Genomic DNA, 18397 nt, shown 5'->3' with positions numbered 1-18397 from the left:
GAAGATGGGTGAGAATTACCTTTTATTGTGTATTTTTAATACTATGGGAATATTTTAACATGCACATGTACTAATTATTGAAATGCATACAAGATTTTAAATGAAGCAGAACTTAAAAATACACTGACTAAAAAACATAATACCATGTTTATTTTTTTTCATTTTTTTTAATGTTTATTCTTATTTTTTAGAGAGAGAGAGAGAGAGAGAGAGAGAGAGCAGGGGAGGGGCAGAGAGAGAGGGAGACACAGAATCCGAAGCAGGCTCCAGGCTTCAAGCTTCCAGCACAGAGCCCGATGCCAGGCTCAAACTCACAAACTGCGAGATCATGACCTGAGCCGAAGTCGGACACTTAACCGACTGAGCCACCCAGGTGCCCCATGTATTTTTCTTGTTTTTTAAGAAACTGGACCGCCTGGGTGGCTCAGTCGGTTAAGCGTCTGATGCTGATTTTGCCTCAGATCATGATCTCACAGTTTGTGGGATCGAGCCCCAAGTCAGGCTCCTTGTTAATACCACAGAGCCTGCTTGGAATTCTCTCTCTCCTCTCTCTCTGGCCCCCACCCCACTTGCTTGCGCACACTCTCTCTCTCTCTCTGCCAAAATAAATAAACATTTAACAACAACAACAACAACACTTTCTCAAACTTGCCTCCCCTCCACCATAGACAGCCACTATCAAGAATCACTGCCTGAGAGGTTCACAACTGCTGCCAACAGCACTACTGCTAACTGGGTATGAACTACAAGAAGAAAAAGAAATCGTTTATGACTTCTACCAATGAGTAGCAAAACGCTGGGCCAGGCTAGCACCCCAGACTGGGTAAAGAGAGAAACACCAGCTGGAAGTCGCTGTGAATTTAGCCCGTTAACAAAGTAAGCGGGTTCAGTCGGGCAGTAAGGAGCACCAAAGAGCAGTGGTCTCACAGAGAAAGCAGGCAGAGGTACTGAATCGGGGACTGGCCTCACTCCCTGAGAGGTGAGTAAAGCATTCACATCACTGGAGACATGGAAAGGACCACCAGAAGAACAGAAGCATCCCTGTATAAGCTCTGCCACCCCTCCCCCAGTTCCTTTTAGAAGAACAGTCGAAAGTCCTGGAACTATTCCACATTGCTCTGGTAACAGTACTGCTGATACATCAATGGAAGACATTCTCTTTATTAACGGGTAGTATTAATGTATTTACGGCATTGTATTAAGCCACCGGCCAACCAACGTTTGAAAGCTAATTGCTGGTTAAGCTACTTACTTGTCAATCAATATTTGAGAACCACTTGCACAATTCATAGCAATGAGGTTTCAAATTCTTCCCACACACAGAAGCTCAGTTCACTGACAATCATCTCTTCTAAAAAGCCAGGGTTCTGGAACCCTACTAACATTTCTATTGCTTAAATCATACTTACCAGACATTTCCCATCCCCATCTCTATCCCCACTCGCCCTACCCCAAACCATTCCTGAATGCCATCACTCCTGGCTCTAACAACCATCAAATTAGTCTCTATACTCTGTCCAGTTCATTCTCCACAGTAATGACAAACCTTTCAACTATACACCAGCCTATCAACCAATATATACATCCCCAAAAAATGCTCACCTATAAATATGACAACAGTACTAATAAATGTGAATGCTACAAAACACTGATTTTCAAATGTAACAAAGTAATGATCACAATAATGGTTTCTATATGGGTAAGTATAAAAACTATTGCTATCATTAAAATATTAAGTTAATTTTAAAAATATTAGTGTGATCCATATAATCAAATATTTCTCCCTCTGCTTGAAAAACCTCATTCTAATACTTTATGACAGAGCAATCTAAAAGTTGGTCTCAAATCAATGCTTGGCTTTAATGGCTATCATAGCCAGAAAGAAATATGGGTCCAAAAGGAAAGAGCACTATGGCAATGCTTACTAAATCATGGCCATTTATTTTTCCAACCCCAACCATTATACAAACATTTTCCTTTAAATCTCGCTGGCAAATGTCCATCTTCCCTGATGCAATTACTTTTGAAAACTAATCAGAAGATGTTACATTTTTTATTCCTAACAAATGGATTTGCAATCCCACTAAAACTATTCACCTATTCACAATAGGTATAAATACCTATTCACTTAAGGTATTTTCTTTTTTTAACTTTTTACTATAGAAATGTTGAAACACACAAAAGAAGTGCAAACTCTAACTCTTTTATACATATATCCAGCTTCGATAACTATTAATATATGGTAAATCACCTATAAATGACCAAACACAATGAATTATTATTTTTTAAGTTTATTTATCTTGAGAGAGAGAGAGAGAGAGAGAGAGAGAGAGAGAGAGAGAGCACGCACATGCATACAAGCAGGGGAGGGGCAGGGAAAGAGAGGGAGAGACAGAATCCCAAACAGGTTCCACCCTGTCAGTGCAGAGCCCTATGCAGGGCTCGATCCCACAAACTGAGATCGTGACCTGAGCCAGACGCTCAACTGACTGAACCACCCAGGTGGCCCCACAATGAATTATTATTTTTTTAACTTTTAAAAAATGTTTTTATTTATTTTTGAGAGAGACAGAGTGTGAGTGGGGGAGGAGCAGAGAGAGAAAGAGACACAGAATCCGAAGCAGGCTCCAGGCTCTGAGCTGTCAGTATAGAGCCCAAGGCGGGGCTCGAACTCACAGAACTATGAGACCATGACCTGAGCCAAAGTGGGACACTGAACCAACTGGGCCATCCAGATGCCCCCACAATGAATTATTTTAAAACAAATTTGAGACATCGCATTATTTCATCCATAAATACTACAGTACTTATCTCTAAAAGAAAACAGTTGGGTTTGTTTGTTTGTTTGTTTGTTTTTTTGAGGTAGGGAGGGGGTAGAGAGAGAGAGGGAGGGAGAATCCCAAGCAGGCTCCACATCGTGGCTCGATCCCATGACTGAGATTATGACCTAAGCCTAAACCAAGAGTTGGATGCTTATCTGACTCAGCCACCCAGGCACCCCAGGAGTCTTGCCTTTTAATGTAACTCCAATACTATTATAATACTTTAAAATAATTAAAATAATTTTTCAAAAATCATCGAATATACAAATGATATTCAAATTATTGCCAATGGTTTCATAAATATCTTTTTACAGCTGGTTTATATGAAACAGGATCTAAACAAGGTATACATATTACATTGAGTTAATGTCTCAAGTCTTTTCTAATCTGTAATAATTCTCCATTTTTTTTTTTTTGCATTATTTGAAGTAACTGGGTTCGTCTGTAGAATTTCTCACATTATGATTTTCTAATTACATTCTATAAACTTGTGTTAAATCTAGAAATTTAATAAGTCAGATTTGATCTTATTTTGTTTGGGGGAGAATATTTCATGAATGGTGTTATATTTTTCCTACTGTACAACACTGGAGGAACATAAGGTTTAGTTGTATCCATTTTGGAGATAACATAATTAATCATAAGACTGTCAGTCTGATCTATTATAAACTTTCTTAATGGTTTTAACAACCACTGATGATCAATGTCTAGGTCCTTTATTTAACTAGATCATCTGGACATTTTTTAGAAATACATTTGGAGATTTTTATCAGGTAACAAATTATGTTTCCAAGTTTTTCATGTGTAGAGTTATGAGAGTTTTTATAGGTGCAACAAAATAACAATGACATCATGAATCATCAGAGAAATGCAAATAAAAACCACAATGAGATACTACTTCACACCCACTAAGATAGCTTAATCAAGAACGCAGAGGGGGCACTTGGCTTGCTCAGTCAGTGAGCCCCCAACTCTTGATCTCGGGGTTGTGAATTCCAGCCCCGCATTGGGTGTGGAGCCTACACAAAAAAAAAAAAAAAAAATACAGAACAACAAGTGTTGTTGAGGATATGGAGAAACCAGAACCCTGGTACACTGCTGCGAGAACTGCAAAATGGCGCATCTGCTTTAGAAAACGGTTTTGGCAGCTCCTCTAAAAGTTAAAGAGTTATTACCATTTAACCCAGCAATTCCACTCCCGGGGCATATACTCAAGAGAAATTAAAACATATGTCTACGTGGAAACATGTTCACGACAGCATTATTCATAATAGGCAAAAAGTGGAAACAATCCAAGTGTTCACTAACTGATTAAGGGATAAACAAAATGTGGTGTATTCATATAATGGAACATTGTATCACTCAGTTACAAAAAGCAATGAAGTACAATACATGCCCAACATGGAGGAACCCCAAGAACATTAACTAGGTAAAAGCCACACATTGTACGATTCCATTTATATGCTATGTCCAGAACAGGCATATCCATAGACTCAGAAAGGTAACCTGACTGCCGGAGGCTGGGGGATGGGCTGAACGGGGAATGACACTAATGGGTGCATAATTTCTTCTTGGGATGATGAAAATGTTCTGAAATTAGATGGCGGTGATGACTGTACAACTCCAAGAATATACTGAAAACCTCTGAACTGTACATTTTAAAAGGGTGAATTTATGATATGTAAATTATATTTCAATAAAGCTTTTTTTTTTTAATTACGAGGAAAAGACTACTCCAGAGCACATTTCTTTTAAGAGAAAAAGTGGTTACTTTTCATTCATTGTTAAGATAACACCTTTACTTGAAGAGGCAGACTGAGGATATTAATTTTTCAAATAATATTTGCCAGGTAGCACACACAGAAAAAGTCAACAATTTTTTTTTGTAAGAGAAAAATGCATAACATCAACTCTACAAGATAGCCAACAAATGATAACCTGCCTCAATAGTCCATGAAGAGGCAGTGAATGAATTTCATCCTTTTATTCAGTCAAAGCAACTTTGTCAGTAGTTTACATTTAGACAATTATTCCACACAGCAGTGTCATTAAAGCAATCATTTACTATTATGTCTTCTCCAGTATAATCTTCCTCCAGTAGCTCACAAAAGATGTAATGGGGGGGGGGGGGTATTATTAAAAGAAAACCTAGCAAATACTAAGACATGATAGAAGCTTCTATACTTTTATAATTACATATAGCAAACCTCCCATACTGCAGAATTTGTCCTAATACTGTTCAAATCTTCAGCAACATTTTCTGTTCATCATATAAGAGTATTTGCTGAAAAAGGAATGCATTTTGGTTTCTTGACATATTGTTTTCCATACTTTTTTTTTAAAGCAAGCCTTTTGGTGGGTAGGGCACAACAGGAAGAACCTGTCAATGGTATGTGTCTTTTTGTCTTCCATAAGAACGAGAAACCTCAAAATATATACTTTAGTCACTAGGTTAATAAAGTTGTGTAAAGCATCTCACTGAATAGCCTATAACTTGAAACATCACTGGAAAAAGAAAAATGTAGAGTTTCTCTGTATGCTGTTTTCAGATGTCTTGGTACTAATGACAGGCTTATATTTCATTATTTCATATCTCAACGTTCTACATACTCTTAAGACAAGATTCCCATCAATGACAGAGGATGTAAATCCATGTTTTAAATAGGCTTCTCTATACTTTCCAATATATTAAGGGCTGACTTATTTAACCTGATTTAGTAGCTCACCAAGAGTTTGTAATAGCTGAACAAGGGTCAGCTATTTGTGCTTGCATTATTCATATTTTCTTCAGTCCCTGGTTTCTTTGCAGAAATTGCTTTAAGTCACTTGTCCATTTTGTGAGGGTTAGTTTAATAAAAACTAACATAAACTGTTATCAATGATGCAATATACTGAAAGCAAATGTATGGTTATGGATCTGCTTGCTCACAGAACTCCCTTGAGGACACCCAAAGTTCTGCAGTTAACACATTAACACTGACTTACAGACCCAAAAAGATGCCAGTGACAATACCTAAACTTAATGCTTTATCATAAAAATGATAAAAAGCTCTAATTTTCTTCCAGCATCACAGTGAATCATCCTACCTACCCCACTTTGAAAACTACCGCTCCAGATTGCAGCTACAGTGAACTTTTTACAACTGCAAATCTGATTAGTTCACTCTCCTCCTTATAATCCTATAATGGCTTAGCTCTGCCTTCAGGATAAAGTCCAACACCCTTGCATGTCATATAGGGCCCTTCAACTCTGGCTCCTGCCTCTCTCTAGCCCAGGAGTTCTCAGCCCTGGCTGCATACTGGAATCACTTGGGGAGTTAAATAAATATACATTCTCAGGTCTCACCCTAGACCAACTAAATCAAAATACCTGGGGGTGGGGTATTTGCATCCCTGATTTTTTAAGTTCCTCGGGTGAATCTAAAGTGCAGCCAGTGTGAACTACCCCTCTTACTCACAAAGGCCTCAATTAGGCCTTGCTACTCTAAATGTGATCAAGCCACCCACAGCAGTATCTGCCTCACCAGGGAGCTGGTTAGTAATGCAGAATCCCAAGTCCCACCCTAGACCTACTGAATTAGGACTTGGCATTTTAACAAGGTCCCCCGATGGTTCATGTGAACATCCAAGTTAGAGAAGCAATGCCCTAAGTTACTAAACCCCTTCTCAGCTCAGGGCCTTTGTAAATTTTTAAGTACTGTCTAACATTGAATTTCTCTGGCATTAGCTCACAAATGTGAAAGGTCATACATCACATCCATGTTACTCTAGGATATCCCCAGTTCCTGACACAATGTCTAGTATTCTCAGTTAAACAGCATCTAGTCTTATGTTTCATACCTAAATTTCCACAGTATTTTTTTTTTTTAATTTTTTTTTTTCAACGTTTTTTATTTATTTTTGGGACAGAGAGAGACATAGCATGAACGGGGGAGGGGCAGAGAGAGAGAGGGAGACACAGAATCGGAAACAGGCTCCAGGCTCCGAGCCATCAGCCCAGAGCCTGACGCGGGGCTCGAACTCACGGACCGCAAGATCGTGACCTGGCTGAAGTCGGACGCTTAACCGACTGCGCCACCCAGGCGCCCCAACAGTATTTCTGACCTATTAACCATGTATTTCCTTAAAAACAAGTTGCCTTTAGGGGTGCCTGGGTGGCTCAGTCGGTTGAGCGTCTAACTTCAACTCAGGTCATGGTATCACGATTTGTGGGTTTAGGCCCCACATCAGGCTCGCCGCTGTCAGCACGGAGCCCCCTTCAGATCCTCTGTCCCCGTTTCTCTCTGCCCCTCCTCTGCTCATGTTCTCTCTCTCAAAAATAAACAAACACTGGGTGAAAAAAAAAGTTCTTTAAATACATAACTCTTGGATAGGATACATAACATAGCACTGTACTTATTTCCAAATCTAAATGAGCTACTGGTCTCTTTCCAGAGAAATGTAAATTAAACCTAATTCAAAGTGCCATTACGTTTTGGTTAAATTAATAAAATCAAATATTAGGTTTTGTTTGTAATACCATTGACTGGATTGTCAGGAAAAAGGGCCACATAAATTGCTGATAATGTTATAATGTAGTTCAACCTTTCCAGATAGCAATTTGGCACTGGAACCATAACCTGACTCAGTGAACCCATCTTAGGAGCAAGAGTCCAAGAAAATAATCCAAAAGAAGTATTTGAAGAAAGGTGCTGAAAAGTACCCTTTATGGAGCACCTGGCTGGCCTAATCAGCAGAGGATACGAGTCTTGATCTTGGGACTGTGAGTTTGAGCCCCATGATGGGTATAGAGATCACTTAAAAATAAAATCTTAACCAAAAAAAAATCTTAACCAAAATCATTTATAATAGCAAAAAGAATTAAATTACTGTTATCAATGCATAGAATACCATTCTGTGATTTAAATCAGATACATAAATGAGGGGCACCTGGGTAGCTCAGTCAGTTGAGCAACTGACAATTTCGGCTCAGGTCATGATCTCACAGTTAGGGAGACAGAGCCCCGTGTCAGGCTCTGAGCTGAGCGTGGAGCCTGCTTAAGATTCTCTTTCTCGGGGCACCTGGGCGGCTCAGTCGGTTGGGCGTCCGATTTCGGCTCAGGTCATGATCTCGCATTCCGTGAGTTCGAGCCCCGCATCGGGCTCTGTGCTGACAGCTCAGAGCCTGGAGCCTGTTTCAGGTTCTGGGTCTCCCTCTCTCTCTGACCCTCCCCCGTTCATGCTCTGTCTCTCTCTGTCTCAAAAATAAATAAACGTAAAAAAAAAAAAAATTTTTTTTAAATAAAAAAAAAAGATTCTTTCTCTCTTCCTCTCCCTGCTTGTGCTCTCTCTAAAATTAAAAAAAAAAAATTAGTTAAAATTTAAAAATATTTATATATAAATTAGATACATAAATGAGTATAAAATATTTGATGCTCTTCAAAAATACAAAAATCATATTCCATGTATACAGACTATTAAAAAAAGCTATGCCTGTATACTGACACAAATAGATGTGAATTTAAATGTACAAGAGCCTGCCTGGCTTAGTCAGTAGAGCATGCAACTCTCATCTCAAGGGCTGAGTTTAAGCCTCACATTAGGTGTAGAGCCTACTTAAAAATAAACAAAGAAATAAATAAAGTAAATATAGTTTGGGTGGGGGGATGGGTTAAACAGGCGACGAGGATTAAGGAGTGCACTTGTGATCAGCACCAAGTGATGTATGGAGTTGGTGAATCAATATATTGTACACGTCCCATGATCTCATGGTTCTTGGGTTCGAGCCCTATGTTGGGCTCTGTGCTGACAGCTCAGAGCCTGGAGTCTGCTTCAGATCCCTGTCTCTCTGTTCCTCCCCTGCTCACACTCAGTCTCTCTCTCTCTCTCTCTCTCAAAAATAAATAAAAGATTAAAAAGAATTATAAATGTATGTATATTTTGCACACCTGCAACTAATATAACACTGTATGTTAACTGGAATTAAGGTAAAAATTTAAAAAAATAAAACAAATACAATTTTACATTTAAAATTTTACAATTTAATAAATTCTCTTTTCTATAGAGAGTATATATACATAATTTTGGTAAACTCTATACCCAACATAGGGCTTGAACATCTCGGGCTCGAACCCTGAGAACAAGCGTCACATGCTCTAATGACTGAGCCAGCCATCCTTACAGAGAATATATTAAAACAAATTTTAATGTTGGGTTATTTACGGGTTTGCTGTTCAAGTTTATTAAGTTTGTGTTATATAGTGCTATTTTTGTTGTACTCAGTCTCACTAAAAACATATTTCTTCAGCTTTGGTATTTGGGAACATTTATTAGTTATTGCACTGGAAGTAAAAAGACAAGATTCTGTATTTGGCCAGCTTCCTGCTTATAACTCAAATTCAAACTTCACCTGCATCCCATTTTTTCCACATGAAGGTGGAGAAAAATAATGCAACAATGTTTACAAATCAATTCTGAGTGCCTCCAGTGAAAGGTGCTGGACCAATACAAATATCAGAACTGCTTAAAAAACAACCACCACCCATGCTGACAAATCACACAAGGCACTTATCCTTCTGAGCCTCAATGTCTCCCTCCGTAAACCAAAAGAAATCAGTTAGAATCACGGGGGGGGGGGGGGGGGGAGAGTAGGTGAAGGAAAAGTAGGCTTATGATATCTGAAAAAGCATCGCATACACACGCTGATCAAGATCCACTGAGTCCCATTCACATTTTGGGAGGAGAATGACTGAGTTAGTACAACCCCCTTGAAGAGGTGGTGATTTGGCTATATGTCTGAAAATTTTAAATGCACATAGATTCTTTGACCCAGTAATTCCACTTCTAGAAATACATGGTTCAGATCATTTTACACATAAGTTCCTAACAATGTACTATCTACAAAAACATTCACTGTAACACTGTAATAGAAAAACCTGGAAACTTAAATGTTGCTTAACACAAAGACTAGTTACAAACTATGCTGCAGCCATACAATGAAAAAACTTTAAAATGTCAACAGAAAGAATGAACAGCTTTATGTCTACAAATATGGAATGATTTTCTAAATGTGCTAAGGAAAAAGGAAAAAGGTGTGACTGGTATGTACCACAGGCGGAGGAACATGGACAGGTAGACATGTGTTTCTAAAGCAACAGTGTCTATGTAAGGCCACAGAAACTGGAAACTTCAGCCATCTCTGGAGGAAGCAGGGTAGGAGAGAGACTTATTTTCTTCTCTCTCCCTTTTTATACTGCTGGAGTTTTTTTCTCAGATGTATCGATCTTTTCCCAAACCTGAGGATTCTCTGTAGGCCTCCCTCTGAGTCTAAGAGGCTATCATTCTGCCCCAGTAGGGCTTGGTCATTGCCTCCTAAATTGCAGGGGCATCAGCATCTGGCCTCACACTGCCCCGAAGTGATCTTTTAGAGCCCAGTCAGCCCAGGTCCCTGACGGTCTTTAAAATCCCCCAGTGGCTCTCCACTGCCCAAACTCGAAAACAGCACAAACAGCCCTGCAAGCTCACCCTAATCTCATCTCCCACCCTTCTCCCCTCTACCCAACCCAGTTGTTTAACCTCTCCCTGCTCCCCAAGGATAGTGGATTCCTTCCACCTCCAAGCCCTCCTGCGCTGCTCCTTCTTTCCTACATCCTGTCTACAACACACAAACTCATATGCACCCTTCATGACCCAAACACCCCTCCCAGGAAAGCTTTCTTGGACCTCTCAGGGAAGGAATGCTGTCTATGCAGCATGGCAGATGCTCTGGAACTAGACTGCCAAGATTCAAATCCTGACTCTTCCTCCATCTGCCCACTATATGGCCTCAGTTTGCACCCTTGTCAAACAGGAATAAGCCCCTACTTGGCTGTTGAAAGATTAAGTCATTCATAGGATGAATTTATTACAAAGTGTCTCACAAGGCAAATAAAATAACTATTATTATTATCACATTCTCATAGCACTTACGATGTATTTGTATTCACCTTACCTGTACTATGAGCCCCTAAAAGGTAAAGATTTTACTCCCTTGCTTTTATTTTGCATCCCAAGCACTTCACGTGGCAAACAGAAGGCACATGAATGCCTTTACTTAAATCAGAAGATTGGCTTTTCTGGTTCTGAATTTCATCCAGATGGTAAATAACTCGCTAAAAGGTACCCAGTGAACAGCCTCCTGGATCCCACACGCCCTAGAACGCACATCTGAGCCAGACCACTTGAGGCTCAGAGACCAGGGGGCTTTGAGGCTTTCAGAGACAGGCAGATTGGAGACCAGGAAGATGTGAGACCTGCCGGTTCCTGCTTACTGACTACTTACGGGGACTGGATGAAACGGACACGGGGAGACAGGCAACCAGGATCCTGAAAGTCCCGGGTGTGCCAGGGACTCCACGCAGGCAGGCCTTCAGGAAACACCCAGGAGAAGATGCTCTCAGGCAGTGGGGGTCTGGAGTACACAGAGACAAGACACCCAAGGGGGAAGAGACGGGATGGGACCCACAGGACAACGGAGAGGAAGAATCCTCCCAGCACGGCAGATGGAAAAAGGTACACAAGACACAGCTCCTGGCCTCAGGAAGCTTCCCGAAGGAGAAGACCTTTAAAGAAAGAGGTAGAGCTTGGCAGGGAAAGGCGGGGCGGAAAGAGGCTGGCACGAGCAAGGGCGTCCAAAGGCGTGAAGAGGCAGTCCAGCAGGGGTGAGGGCTGAATGGCTAGGGGTGAGGGAAGCTCGGAGTAAATATGAATGGCCAGCCTGTCCAGAGGCTTGTATGACCTGATGGGACATTCTGGGCTTCATTCATCCCGTGGGAAAAGGAGAGCGAGGAGTTTTTAAGTAAACAAGTGACAGCATCAGATCTGTGTTTTCTGAAGGAGTGGCCAGGCAGGAGGATGTTCGCCCATCTTCCACCCTCGCTCGGTTCTCTCCTCGCCCACCATCTTCTGGTTCTGGGGCTCTGCCGTCACAGCAAGCAGGCGGCAGGCGAAGACGCCTCCTGGGAGAGGGGACTGGTCCTGGAGCACGAATCCCTACCCCGGGAACAGGTTTCTGAAGGCATTTACCCTGCCTACGGAGGCTCTGAGCATTCCTCCTCTCGGTCCTACAAACATCACCACTGATCGAAAACACAAGCAGACAAACAACCCTCAGCTCTGCCATTGTCATTTTTATCTTCAGGACATACAATTAGGAACCAATTCTCCAAAAACCAAGGTCGGCTCTATTTACCAAAAGTAAAAAGGAAGGAGATCTGCGTTCCCAATTGGCTCATTGTGAATTCTGGGCAGCTCTGAGCCCCTATTTCCCTTCTTTAAGCAGCCTCAACAGTTGGGAGTGGGCGGAAAAGAGGGGGGCCTGGGACACGGGCCAGGGGGGTTTAAGGGAAAGAAAAGTTGGTCTCCGCAAGAGCAAATTTTCTCATGCCAGGAGCTCTCCTCTGTCTCCCCATTAAACGGCCCTGAGCAGATTCTGGTCTCACCGTTCCAAGTTGCTTCGTTCAGAATGAACTATGGCAGCGCCCTGGCCTGGCCCCAGGAGGACGCACGCGAAGTTCCCGGGCACTCGAGAGGGGTCGGCGCCCTGTCCGGCACGTTTCCGGGGACACCCCCCCCCTCCCCGCGGACAGCGCAAGGACGCGGGGGTCCCACTAGAGCCGCCTGATGGCTGCCACCGGGAAAAGAGGGGCTGGGGCTCCGGCCCGCGACCCCTCCCACCCGCGCCTGGGAGCCGCCCCCCCTTGCGGAGCCCACCGGGGCGGCGGCGGCCGCGAGCACTCACCGAGTCCGGCGCTGGGCGGGACCGCTGGGGACGAGGACGGCGGCTCCGCCTCGGCGTCTCGGCCCGCCACACGCCCTCAGGGCCGCCGCCCGGCCCGCGGCTCGGAGCTCCGCGGCGGCGGCGGCGGCCTCGCCTCCATGGCGAGGGGAAGCGGCTGAGGGGGCGACTGGGCGGGCGGCGGTGATGGCGGCCGCGGCCCGGGGTCCGAGCTGGCTAGCGCGCGCGCGTCTCTGTCAGCGCCGCACTCGCCGCAGCCTCGCTCCCGACCCGGCCTTGGCTGTAAGGCGCTTCTTCATTGGCGGTTCAGAGACGGGCGCTGATTGGCCCATACCGAAAGGGCGTCTCCGGCCCGCGCGGGCCCCGCCCCTGCGCGCCTCCGAGCGCTCGCTCGCTAGCTCCTGTAGGGCGCTGAGCCTGGGCTCACGGCCTCGCCCGCTCCTACGCCGCCGGGGAGGCTTGAGTGCGCCCCACCGCCGCTCAGACGTCGGGGAAGCCGGAGCCCGGGGGTACTGATGCCGGTGCACCAACGCCTTCCGCTTCTACAGTCCCAGCCCCCTGGACGTGGGCCTTCTTCCCAGCTTACAGATGCGGAAACTGAGGCCAAATGCAAGTTATACCAATGTTTAGCAACCAGGATGGCCTGGAACTCAAAAGCTGCCTTTCCACCCCGCTCTCCAAATGTGTTCCATTCTGACTTTTTACCCTCCCCCCAGTTGCCGCAAGGTACTCAAAAGGACGTAGGCTCTCTCGGGGAGAGGAACCTGCGAAGCCCCTAGAACGGACCTGGCACCATAAGTGTCCTCTTACGCACCCTGTCACCTCACGCCATCCCCACCCAAACCCTAAGGAAATCTCTCCCGCTTTCTAGATGCGCGTACCGGGGCCTGGCTTGCCACCGAGTCGAGTAGAAAAAATACGACACACGGTGCTCTGCGGAGGGGATGTCGTTTGCGATACGCCACGGGGGAGGGGAGGCTCAAACCGCACAGAGGACCGGGATATGCGTTCCGCCCCTGGGGCTGGGGTCAGGGTTGCAGGCGTGGCCCTCCTCCCCAGGGCTCCCTGCCCCACGTGTGGTGTCCCAAAGCTACGCGTACGTCTGTCCGGCCGCAGTGGGTTCCCAGGCTACCGGACTTGGGCGTCCGCAGCTGAAGCCCCTTTACACGGGGCTGGTGTGTGGCGGGTGAGATGTTCTCCTGGTTGTGGCCCCCACACGAGGTCCCTCGAACGCTCCGATCCCCGATCAGGGCGAGTGGTTGGGCGTCTGCAGGCTGGAGACCTATTGCAGAGAGGTGTGCAAACGGAGATTGCTGGGGGGCCCTTAATCCCAGAGCTGGAGTCCGCGCCTGCGGTGGGTGGCGCCCGAGGGGAAGTCTGGCCAGCGGCAACTCTCCGTGACAAGGGGTGCCTGGGGGTACATTTTGGCGCAAGAGTCCACGTCAGCTGCTATTTCCTCGGGGTTGGTGCCCCTATTACCTCCAGTCCCCACCACCGCCTGTTGTTGGGGCGCCAATTTAGGACTGTATATGCACCCTCCCTCCTCCACATTTGTGGAATAAGTGAGTGTATGCTGACCAGAGCCAAGGCCTGGGAATACGGGGTGCGGTGGGCCTCCTTCAGGCCGTCCCTTCCTAGGCAGGGAAGTTCCTTCTCTATGGAGAGTGGTGTCTCTTGCTCCCTCTCAGCAGGGCCTGCCCAGAGGGGTCACCAAACTGCCAAACCCTCTGCGCCTCTGCCCAGTGGACACTCTAGCCACATGCCCAGTTTCTGTTAGACCCCAGGGGCAGCCAATGGGGGCAAGTTCTTCCAAACATTTCCCAGAAAGTCCCAAGTCAGTCTGCCTGCACAGGGGAAAAGCCTGAACTGAAAGCATTTAGAAACCCTGGGGGGGAAAAAAAAAAAAAAAAAAGACTGTATGTGCAGGAGGCATGTGGGTGGCTAGGGTAGCAACAGTTCCTTAAGACCAGACCTCACCAGCTTAGTTTTGCCTTGTCTATATCTGACCTACTATTATCTCTTAGTATGCTTCTTTTGGCTGATTTGTTTCTTTACAATTTTACTTACATTACCATAAAATGTTTGACATGCTACTTACACTTTCTAACATATGTTAAAATAACTATTAAAATAAAAAGTGTCGGGGCACCTGGCTGGCTTAGTAGAGCATATAGCACTTGATCTTGGGGTTGGGAGTTTGAGCCCCACGTTGGGGGTAGAGTTTACTTAAGTAAAATTTAGAAAAAAAGTGTTTATCCTCAAGATCATCTGAAGGATACCCCCCTACACACACACACACACACACACACACACACACACACACACACACAATGTGGTCACACTTGGGAAAATGCTGCTGGTTGGGTGTGAGAGTCACAGAGCCCTGGGGTTCAAGCCCTGGCATTGACTGAGTGACCTAAGTCTCCCTCTGCTACTCTTCCTGGAACGTCCCAGGCCTGGACTGAGAATTATAAGCATGTACAGCTTGGCAAGTGACCCATTCTCAGGAAATGCAGTTCCTTCTCTCCACGAGACAGTGGCCCTGTGGTCAGCGCATTTGTGGTGTGCATGTAGGGGTGAGAGAACCTCAGACCAAGGAGAGGCAGGGTCTTGGACATCCCATCCTGAAGACCCTGGTTTGGTTCGGCTCGGTAATCACACAGACCCTGTTTCCAGTGGAGAGGACAGAGTTCCATCCTCATCTGCCCACCTATGGAGACCTGCCCAGCCTCCCCTTCCCATCTGAGGCCCAGGGGTTCCACACTTTTGCCCCATCACCACAGGACAAAGGGATGTCTTCCAAGAGGAGAGAATAAGACAGCAGGTCCGAGAGAGGAAGGCAGGCAGGTTTCCTGTACTCAGGCCCACCCACGTGGGAGGCCGAAGCCCTGCTCCCAGTCCTACTTTAGGCCCTGCCCGCCGGGGCCTACGCCTACACATGTAGGTGCATACACATATAGGTAGGCACTCGTCGTCCACCCCACAGGTGCCCCAAGGAGTCACAGGGTTCACGAGAAAAGGGCTGAAGAGCTGGAGAATTGGGGTAAAGGACTCCTATTTCATTAGGTAGATCACCTCCCCTCTCCGGGCCTTCTTTCTCCATCTAGCAAATGGAACAATGAATCATTCACTCGACAAATACTGAGGGCAAACCATGTGCTGGACACAGCAGGGAATAAAACAGAAAAGGTCTCTGCTCTCAGGAATTTAGATTGTGGATGGGGAGACAGACAATAAACAAACAAGTGAAAAAGAAAATTTCCTAAATGCTGTAATGAAAATAAAGCAAGGCAAAATGATAGAAAGTTGGAGTAAATGAGAGCCAAGTGCCTTTCCAGGCCACTGTTCTACCTCCAAGGGTCATTTGCTTGAGCTTTGTACCTAAAAAAGATTGCAGCCCCCTTATCTTGAGAAGGCCTCCACCCTCACTCCAGGGCTGTCATTGATATCCCAAACCAGAAGAAAGGTTTCCAAATTTTTTGCCCCCAGTCCCAAAATCCTGGTCCTAGGCGCAATCCTAGCCCCATTCATTGGCCAAGACATGGCCCCATTTATGACTGTAGACCCAGGGCAGCGGTGCAAATCTTTCAGAGTAGAAGGCTTTTTACATAAATTTTAATTGAGCAATCTAAGATTTTGGGGGGAAAATACCGTTTTAAAAATATCACTGTAAGTGTACGCATTTGTCAAAACTCTGCAAATGTACACTTAAGATCTGAGCATTATATATAAATTGTATCTAAAAAGAAAAAAATTGCAGATAATGAACTGTAGTTAATGAAATTCTGAAGTATTTAGACAGAAGTGTACCAAGGACTGCAACTTAGTTTGAAGTGCATCTTAAGATGGACAGAGGGATGGATAGACGGAGAAATGTATGATACAGTAAGTATAGTAAAATGCTAACGGCAGAATCCAGGTGGTGGGTACATAGATGTTCAATGCAAATTCTTTCAACTTAACTAGATGTTTGCAAGTTTTCATGATAAAATATTGGGGGAGGGAGGGAATCAGTGTTTAACGTTACAAAAAAGTACACAAAGCTGCCTTTAATTTTCCGACAGCTCTCCCCTGGGACAATTCTGGTGCTTCTCCACATGCATACACCCTGTTATGTAGTCGCCTCGTTTGTATGTCATCGTTATTTCTCACCTATTTCTAAACTTCCTATGTATAGTGCTTAATGTTTGCACATCACAGGAGTTCATATGGGGCATGTTACTTTGGGGGTGCAGGCTTTTTACTGTGTACATTCTCAATGCAGTGCCCAGGGCCCCCTTTCCAGAGAGGGCACACTGGGTTGCAAAATACCAACCCTTTTTCACTGAGAACAGTTAGAGGAACTGGAGGAAACATTTTAAAAAGGCATCGAAGAACTGCCAGGGCAGTGAGCAATTGTGAGGCCAAGGCTGGGGAGGAAGAATTCCAAATGATGAGCCTAATATTGGGATCTCTTTTCCTCTCCCTGGACCTGTCTGCTGATTCTGATAGAAGGCTGATGGGCTGTGCCTAACTGGGGTTCCCAAAACTGGCCACATTGCCGGCTCTGCACACTCTTCCAGAGCCTTGCCTCTCCCCTAGCAAGAAGAGTCTATATGCCCTTGAAACGGGGTGGGAATATCCCCCCACCTGACAGAATGTGGCAGGTACTCATGGGCCCTGTGTGACTTCCAAAGCTGGTTTGGGAAGGCTGCACAGCTCTGTCTGGCTCCCTTGGGAGGCCGTCCTTGGAACCCGGCTGCCATGTTGTGAACTCTCCTGGGTCACAGGTGTTCTGGCCCACGACCCCAGCCAAGGTTCCCGTCAACAACCAGCTTCAACCCCCAGACTTGTGAGTTAGCAAGCCTTCAGATGATTTCAGCCCCCCAATGTCAGGTCACCCCAGCCTTTGAGTCTTCCAACTCATGTCCCAGATATCATGAAGCAGAAACAAATGACTGTTCTATCCTGTCCAAATTCTTGCCCCAAGTGGTGAGCATAACAAATGGCCGCTTTGCAGTGTGATTTATATCCCCTTGGAAGATATTCAAACTTACATTTTTTACAAATCATATGGAGGGAAAAGAAGAAAAAGAAACACCTTACCAGGCTCTGAGTCACTCCTTTCAAGCACTCAATTCAAGTCAGCTCTAGGGGTGTTAAGGAGGGAAAGCCAGAAGCTCCAGTGAGACCTGCCCTCCCTCTGGGCTTTGGTCTCCTTCTTTGTCCTTCTCCTAGACTAAGGGCGCAACAAGAGGAAAAGGAAATGCCCTCAGTGTTGGGTGGGGGCACAAGGGCATGAAGCCAAGGTAACTGGAGTGCAAACTGGAGGCCAGAGATGGGGTCTGGAGGGCCAAGAAGGGCTCCTACTGATGGGGATGAAGCTTCTATTTTGGGTAGGGGAGAGTCAGGGGACTCCAGTTTGTGGTTCTTCCTTGGCAGAATTGAGATCTTCCGTCCTTCTTTTGTCTTCAGCCCAGAGACTACTCAGGAGTTGCTCGCCACGGGGAGGTGGGCAGGTTTGTGGAAGCTTCTCCTCTAACCCTTGAACACGCCGGCCACACGCTTATCAGTCCTCCAACCCTTACTGTAGTGCAAACGGGGGCCTTGCCTCAGACTCCTCTGCTCAGAGGGACTGATTTTAGTCGTCCTTCCTCTGTCACCACAATAGCCAAGGAGAAGCCCTGAGACCCCCAAAAGCACAACCTGGTTTCAGATCCCAGTTTTGCCACATACTCACTGTTACCAAACCTCCTCGGTCCGCAATTTCCTCTTCTGTAAAAGGGGGTGATGTTACCTATCTCATAGGGCGGTCTTGTGGAATAAAGGAAATAGCAATGGT

General features: G+C 45.4%; 1 protein-coding gene across 4 annotated transcripts in view; it reads right to left on the bottom strand.

The window, feature by feature from the left end:
• Positions 1-12792, bottom strand: part of PTPRA (protein tyrosine phosphatase receptor type A) — a 159059-nt gene extending 146267 nt beyond the window's left edge. For 3 of the 4 annotated variants that reach the window (XM_049650046.1, XM_049650048.1, XM_049650047.1), the window contains exon 1: positions 12580-12642. The gene's annotated coding sequence lies outside the window, so the exon portion shown is untranslated. Of the gene's footprint in view, positions 1-12579 lie in introns of all 4 variants that reach the window. The other variant, XM_049650052.1, reaches the window with a different exon arrangement.
• Between the last annotated feature and the right edge of the window lie 5605 nt (positions 12793-18397).

This window comes from Panthera uncia (assembly GCF_023721935.1).
Source record: "Panthera uncia isolate 11264 chromosome A3 unlocalized genomic scaffold, Puncia_PCG_1.0 HiC_scaffold_11, whole genome shotgun sequence".
Taxonomy (NCBI): domain Eukaryota; kingdom Metazoa; phylum Chordata; class Mammalia; order Carnivora; family Felidae; genus Panthera; species Panthera uncia.
This window is presented reverse-complemented; position numbering and strand designations above follow the sequence as displayed.